The sequence below is a fragment of the Eubalaena glacialis genome, chromosome 14 (genome assembly GCF_028564815.1).
Source record: "Eubalaena glacialis isolate mEubGla1 chromosome 14, mEubGla1.1.hap2.+ XY, whole genome shotgun sequence".
Classification (NCBI taxonomy): Eukaryota; Metazoa; Chordata; class Mammalia; order Artiodactyla; family Balaenidae; genus Eubalaena; species Eubalaena glacialis.
The window spans coordinates 31,831,591-31,839,576 of record NC_083729.1 but is presented as its reverse complement, the minus strand read 5'-3'; the positions used below and the strand labels follow the sequence as shown (position 1 = coordinate 31,839,576).

General features: G+C 40.8%; 1 protein-coding gene across 3 annotated transcripts in view; it reads right to left on the bottom strand.

The window, feature by feature from the left end:
• Positions 1 to 7,986, bottom strand: part of GALM (galactose mutarotase) — a 103,367-nt gene that overhangs the window by 8,204 nt on the left and 87,177 nt on the right. The gene's annotated exons all lie outside the window — the stretch shown is intronic.

Sequence of the window (7,986 nt, the reverse complement as noted above, 5' to 3'; positions counted from 1 at the left end):
TTCCTAGGTATTTCATTAGACAACTCTATACTTTTCTCTATTTTTTCTATGATAATCTATTTAAAATTTCTTTTTGAGGTCACAATTGCAAATTTATATATTTTCCTAGAAAATTATCCATTTCATCTATATTACTCTCATGTTTATTTGCAAAGAGTTGAGGAAAGAAATAATTTATGATCCTTTCAGTTTCATCTGTCTGTGGTTATTTGCCTATGCTCATATCTAATTCTGTGGACTGAATAGATTAGCTATGCTGTATCTGTTTTATTGGGGGGTATTTTCCCTCCAATGAAGCAGCTCTTGGATTTATGAGTACTACCTTTTCTGATTCTTTTCAAAATTATAATTTCTTTTATTTTTGTTAATTTTTCTTTTGTTCTCTTGGGTTTATTTTATTATTCTTTTTCAAATATCTGCATTAGATGCCTAATTCATTTAATTTCACAATTTTTGATTAATATAAGTAGTGCTAAAATTTTCTGAGTATTACTTTAACTATATCACATGTAGGAGTTTCCATTATAGATAATTGTAATATAATATTTGCTTACTATATATTCCTATATGTTATGTATATATTTCCATTATACATAAATAATTATATTATTTATTTTCTAAATATCCTTAGTTTTGGGGTTTGACTTCCTTTTTGATCCAAGAATTATTAAGAGAGAGTTAAAACATTTCTAGGAAAAAAAAAAAAAACATTTCTAGGTCAGTATTGGCTGTGTTGTATTTTGTGAAACTGCCTGAGGTTTTTTTCATGGTCTTAGATATGGTCATTTTTTGGTGAACTTCCATTGTGAATTGCATCCTTTAGAAAACAGAATGTTTTCTGTCCTGAAATCAGCCTTTTCTGGTGTTTACATTGAGACCCCCTGCTACTTTGGCTTTCACTTGCTTGGTTTGCTTTTGAATTCTTGTATTTTCAAACTTTCTGAGTCACTTGGTTTGTAAACAGCATTCTGTTGGGTTTTGCTTTGTGATTTAATCTGAGAGACTGTTTAATAGGGGCGTTTTATAGCATTAAGATGACACGTATATTCTAATTGTTCTTAGTTTGTCATTATATTTTATGGTATGCTTTCTGTGTTTATGAATTCTACTCGCTTTTTTAAAAAAAAATCTTTTACAATGTGGTCTGTGTTTGTTCCTGATAATTTAGAAAGTTTGTGTTTTTGTTTTAGTGGTTACATCTATATACAAGTCACTTCAATATAATATACTTAATTCTCTGTTTCTTAGAATCTTCTGAACTTCTTCCTCCCCTTTTCTCCTCTTTGCTCCCAGTTGGGTTTCTGACACATTCTAATGTAATTCTAATAAAGGCACTTTTGTTTCCCAGTAGATGGTGCTAGAGACACAATATAAAGAGCTTGCTTTATAAACATACACCTTGTCTGAGTTCAGTCAGTCCTCTAAACCCTGAGCAGTTCTGGAGGATGGCTGAACTTTTTGGATCTCGAAGGCCAAATCCTGGATGGTAGTGACCCACCGGGGCGCTACTGTCCTGTGAAGTCTGGGTGACCAACTATCTCCCACGCTGACTTTAAAAAAGCCAACAGTGTTTCCTTATGAAGCAATTAGACTGGGAAAAAGAAGCAGCTGTTCTCATGGGCTCAAGAAGATTTTAATCTTACCAACCCATATTCCGAGTGGTAATTTATGTTATGCTTTCTTCCCTAACTTTAAATGGTGCTCACAATATTTAGTTCTTTCTTAAAGCCATATTTGACTCAAAATCGAACCCTTAAAACAGTCCCAATGTGATCGCCCGGGTCAGTCAATCAATTACTTACTTTTCTTGACTTTAAAGAAATAAGAAAGTCATGGAATTTTCATGAAGGAAGGACCCAGGGCATATTTCATGTCTGTTAACCTGATACTGAGCAGTCTATGATACTGAGCAATCAATGTTTACTTTAGCTTTTCTCTCTGTAAAACAAAGCTGCTATTATTTGCCGCCCTATACATTGCATGGAAATATTTGATACATGATATGTTTGAACATTTTCAGGAGGATGGCATAAATAAAAGGGCTAAATTTCAGGAAATATATATATAACACAAAGCAGAGCTTAGAGAGGGTAAGACTTCAAGAACGGCAGAGAAGCCCTGACTTAAAATTTAGACACTTGGGATAATTGTAAAAAGAGATTTTTGCTGAATGAGAAGAAAAAGAGAAGGTTCCAATCTGTCTTTTCCAGCCTCATGCCCTGACACACTCCCTCATGCACTTACTGGTCGGGCATATGGGAAACTTAGAATTTGTCTCCCAGATTCACTATGTCTTTGGACCCTTTCTTGTAACTGGAATGACGTTTCTGGGCTCCCCCACCCCACTCCAGCAAAGCCCACCAGGTCATTTAAGAATGCTTATTCTCGGGCTTCCCTGGTGGCGCAGTGGATGGGAATCTGCCTGCCAATGCAGGGGACACGGGTTCGATCCCTGGTCTGGGGAGATCCCACATGCTGCAGAGCAACTAAGCCTGTGTGCCACAACTACTGAGCCTGCGCTCTAGAGCCCACGTGCCACAACTGCTGAGGCCCGCGCGCCTAGAGCCCGTGCTCCACAACAAGAGAAGCCACCGCAATGAGAAGCCCGTGCACCGCAATGAAGAGTAGTCCCCGCTCGCTGCAACTAGAGAAAGCCTGCGCGTATCAACGAAGACCCAACACAGCCAAAAATAAATTAAAAAAAAAAAAAAAAAAAGAATGCTTATTCTCTAATGCTATTTCCTCTGTGAGGGACTGTATCCTCCACAGCCAGAACTAATCCCCTTTTCTACTTTGTTCATCCCACTTTGAACATACTTTCTCCAAGACATTCATCCCATTAAGGCATAGCTATAGGATTATATCAAGCTTTATATCCGTAAGGAATGTGAGCCCCTAGAGGGCAGGGATTGTGTCCTACCGATTTTTGACCCTCTGAGCATTAAACAGAGCCTTTACTTGACTGAAAACCTGATGAATGAATGAAGTAAAGGGGAAAAAAAAAGGGCAAATGTGAATGTTGTAGCATCCTGTGACAAAGTCAGAATGAAAGATCTAGAAAGGACCTTAGGAATTACCTCATCTAGTACCCTCGCTTTGCAGATGAGGTTGGAACCCAGACGGCTAAAGGGACTTGCCCAAGGTGACACATCTGCATAGTGTCACAGCCTCCAGGCCCCTACTCAGGCACTCTCCACCTCACCCTGGAGTGACTTGGGTACAGCCCCTCGCACCCCCAGCCCTCAAGTACTCTTGATTTTTCTAAGACTTTGGAGAATGAATGTGCAGTTCTTTCAATTTCAGTTTATCTACATATGTGAGTTTGTGCTTTGGTGCTAAGAATAGAAGGAGATGTCAAAATAGCTCTCTCAGCAACGCTGAGTGTACAGAAAATGAAGCCAAAATGGAAAGGGTGCCTTCAGAGAGGATGTCACATCACCAGACTTTGGTTTTGAAGCCACCAGAAAGCTGTGGTGTCAGCAGAGAGAAGCCGTTTTCAGATGAGGATTTCTTATTGTCCTGAATAAGGCTGGCTGGGTGTGCGTTTAGGTCTGAGCAGCAATGCCTGGCAGATGGTGGGCTCTGACCCGAAGGTGTGGGGTTACAGCTCTGGGGGAGTGGCCTGAGGCAGTACTTCTGCTTCCCTATTTCAGGGAAAGTCTGACTGCAGGCCCCACTAAGGACCCACTTGAGGTTACTGTCATGAATTTTGAGTGAGACCAGTGCTGTATGGTGGCAGCTGTAGAGGCTATGGGTGGGTAGGATTAGTCAGGGTTGGGCTTTGTTAGGAGAATACAAAGAAAAAGGAGAGGGCGAGGGAGTGGAGAGCATATGAAAAGGGGTGATTCTAATGATGGACTTTTGATCTTAGTAGGGGAGGAGGTGAACAGTGAAAGGGTGGTAGGATCAAGTGACTATGGGTTCTTGTGGCACTGAAGAATTATTGAAGCTGAAACAAACATCATAAATAGTGATCATAAAAGGCTGCAGTAAGAGGTAGTGATAAAGTCAAGGGTATGACTCAAAGATCATAGGAGTGAGTAGCTGAAAACCTTGGAGGACGAGATCATTGGGAGAGGACGTCAAGAAGCTAAAAGGTCAGGGTATCATCAATATGGATAATGAAATAATGTAGAATTATGATAAGAGTAATGTTGGAGTGACAGTGAGCCAGGAATAAGGTCAAGTCTACAGAGGACCTCAACAAAGACAGCTCACGTGAGTGTCACCCTGGCAACTACAGCTGACTCATTCTTGCAAGAAGATGATGTAGACCTGAGCAGTGGAAACAGGACTCTAGCATTCCAGATGTCTGTCACAAGGCCTTAAATCTTCCTCTAGCTCCTCATTCCTGACAGAGTTATAATTACCTGCCCTCTGGAAGTACAGGAAAAACTCACTGCCTTCATGAAATCCATCTGCTTTGATTCATATCTCTTATCTCACATGAAGGAGTCTTACAGGCGCTCGACCTTTTCCCCATGACTGCTTGTGGCATACTGCATTTTTCAAAGATGGCCACACCAGGATATATTCATCCCACAGGCTCTACTTACAATGTGATGTTGACACTCCTTCAGTGTTAGGTGAAGTCTTTTTTCCCTCCCTTAAGTCTGGATGGACCTTTGTAACTGCCTCAACCAATAGAATGTGGTACAAGTGATGCTATGTGATTTCTGAGGCCAGGTTATAAATACAAAGTGGCTTTGCCCTGGCCCTCTCTGCCTCAGGACGTTTGCTCTTGGTTCCGGCCGCCATGTTGTAAGGAAGCTCAAGTCACATTGAAAGGCCATGTGTGGGGTTTTCTGGCTGACAGCACCCAACCAATAGCCAGCATCAACTGCCAGCCATGCAAGTGAATGAGCCTTCTGATGATTCCAGACCCTGCTCTAACCTTCCAGCAGAGGTCCTAGACATCATACGTAGAGACAAGATATGCCCTGTCTAAATTCCTGACCACTGTTTCTTACCAGAAACAGTAAGAGATAATAAAGTGGGAGTAATTTATTACATAGCAATAGATAACTAGTGTACTGCCTTGGCATGTTTTCACCTCTTGGCACTCGATTTGACAAGACAGGAGGTGACAGATTTTGACAGAAGTCCCTTTAGATGATTCTACCTTAAGAACACTAATCCTTGCAATTACTTTTGGATGGGGGAAAAACAAATATATATTTGCTAGTTCACACATGTTTGAGTATATTTTATGCACCAGGCATTAAACTGACCCCAGGGAACTTAGAATCTGATGAAAGACAGACAAAAAAATAAAAACTTACAGGAGAGTATGACAAATGCAACAAGAATGGCATTCAAAGGGCTCTGATGGAGCAGAGAGCAGCAGCACCTAATGCAGCCAGGAGGGTCAGGAAAGGTTTTCCAGAGGTGGTGACAGGAGGCTAACCTTGAAAGGTAAGTCAGGATTGGCTAACTGGACAAGGCACAGGACTACTGTCATCCGTGAATGACAAGAGTGGTCATGTGAATATCACTCTGGCAACTACAGCTGCCTCATTCTTGCAAGAAGATGATGTAGACCTGATTATTGGAAACAAGATTCTCTAACATTCCAGATCTCTGTCACAAGGCATTAAATCTGTCACAGGAATGGACTCTTGTTGTCCGTATTTGGAGTGAAGGCAAGACAGTTATATTACATTTGTCCTTTGGGCTCCTAGCTCTGACTTGATTTTTTGGGCAAAAGACTTAAGAAACAGAGTAGAAGGTAAATTAGTCCTTATGAACTCCTGATCAAACACTGACTACTGAAATGGTTTTCTGTGTGACATCTGGACATGAACACTCTTCTCAGTATCTGACTGAGAAAATTCGCCCAGGGTGAATTTTAATTCAATGCTTTTAACTTCGCATCATCTGAAATAGCTCTTTTCCCTACCTGGTGGCCCTAGTGCCTGACTCTCTGAGAAGATGAACAGATGGTCACTGCAAGAGTCACTGAATCTTCATGTTTATTCATTTTTTAGCCCCTTCTTTCCTGGCAGGTCCCCTTTCTAGCTCATCTTCACACAACCCAATAACACAAGTACAGTGTTATTGGAAGAAAACCAGAGTCCCTCCAGACAGTCCTCAGCACCGGTAACTCCTGTTTATAATTACAATTAAAAATCATTTTGAGAAAAGAGAAAAGAAAGCAAAAGAAAATCTGGCACAGACTTTGTAGAAAAGTTTGGTGGAGGGAAGAAATTTTCTCTAATAATTTTTTCTCCCTTAAAAAAGAAATGTTTCTGGGACTTCCCTGGTGGCGCAGGGGTTAAGAATCCGCCTGCCAATGCAGGGGACACGGGTTCGATCCCTGGTCTGGGAACATCCCACATGCCGCAGGAGCAACAAAGCCCACGTGCCACAACTTAACTACTGAAGCCCACATGCCTAGAGCCCATGCTCCGCAACAAGAGAGGCCCCCCCAATGAGAAGCCTGCGCACCGCAATGAAAAGAGTAGCCCCCACTCGCCGCAACTAGAGAAAGCCCACGCACAGCAATGAAGACCCAACGTAGCCATAAAAAAAAAAAATTAATTAATTTTTTTAAAGAAGAAATGTTTTTAAAAATATTAAGTATGTTATTTGAAAATTATTTTCTATGATTTGTCCTATATGTTGATTACAAATCTATGTAAGATGTCTTAGGATTTAGACAGACTTGCTAACTGACCTTGGTAAGTTTCTATGCCTCTGTAAGATTCAATTTCCCCACTTATAAAATGGAGCTAATATTGGTATCTACCTAATACAGATACTGTGATGTTTAATTGAGAGAATGCTATGAAGGAGGTCGTATCTCTAGACCAGCACCTGGCACATAGTTACTGCTCACTCTGTTACACACACACACACACACACACACAAACACTCCAGAAATACAGAGAACAGAGAAAACAATTATTCATTATAGTTTAAGTCATTAATACCAAAGGAAAGTGCATTCCTGCCTCCAGGGGGCATTGACATTTTCATTACAAAGAATTTTTAAAATTTTGTTTTTATTTTTTGAAACTTTCTCTCTTAGTGATTTTTAAATCTAGAACAATGGTTTTTAAAGTGTTTTCTGAATCATGGACTCCTTTGAGAATGTTATAAAAGTTATGGGCTCTCTCTCCAAGAAAATGCACACACACACACACACACACACACACACACACACACACACACACACACACACACACACACACACACACAATGTGTGTGTTCCCAGAACCTCTGAAGTCCAGTGATGCGTGCCTGGTTAAGAATCTCTGATCTATAGGCTGGTAAGTATTTTCTGCCTATATCACTACTTGTCACAAAACAAGTTGCCCTCTCATGACCTGATACTGAAATGCACATTTGGAATGTTGCAGTCACATAACCTGAGGTGTCTGGGCAAGAAATGCCGACTGGGAGTTTCCTGGCAGATTCCTCCTATAGCAATGTGGCAAAGGCTTTGCATAATACATCAGGGCCTCCTTCGGGACGGTTTATGATTCCTCCATATTCTTGCAGCATGGACAACAAACTAACACGTGAAAGGGCACAGAAGCTTGTCTTAATCTGAGCAATTCAACAGCTCAAAGACACCGCAGGAAAATGAAGTATCAGAGAAAGTGGAAATTGCCCCAATGACAGCTCAGAAAATGCGGCTCATTAGGCAAACTGTGTTCCCTGGTTGCAGGACATATCAGCAGTCATCATCACCAATTACTGTTATCAGCTTCAGGAGCATCCTGCTTACTTGGTGGGCAGTTAAACTCAATAGACATTAGAATGGATTTTAGGGTCAGGCAGGCCTGGATTTAAATCCTGACTTTCTTTGCTGTAAAAAATTGTGGAGGTCATTGAGCTTCTCTGAATCTTGACTTCCTCATCTATAAAACGGGGATAACAAGAGTGTCTACTCATAGGATTATGGAAATTAAGTGAGATAAGGCATGCAAGGTGCTCCTACCCAGCACATAGGAAGTACTTAGTAATACAGCTGTACTATGG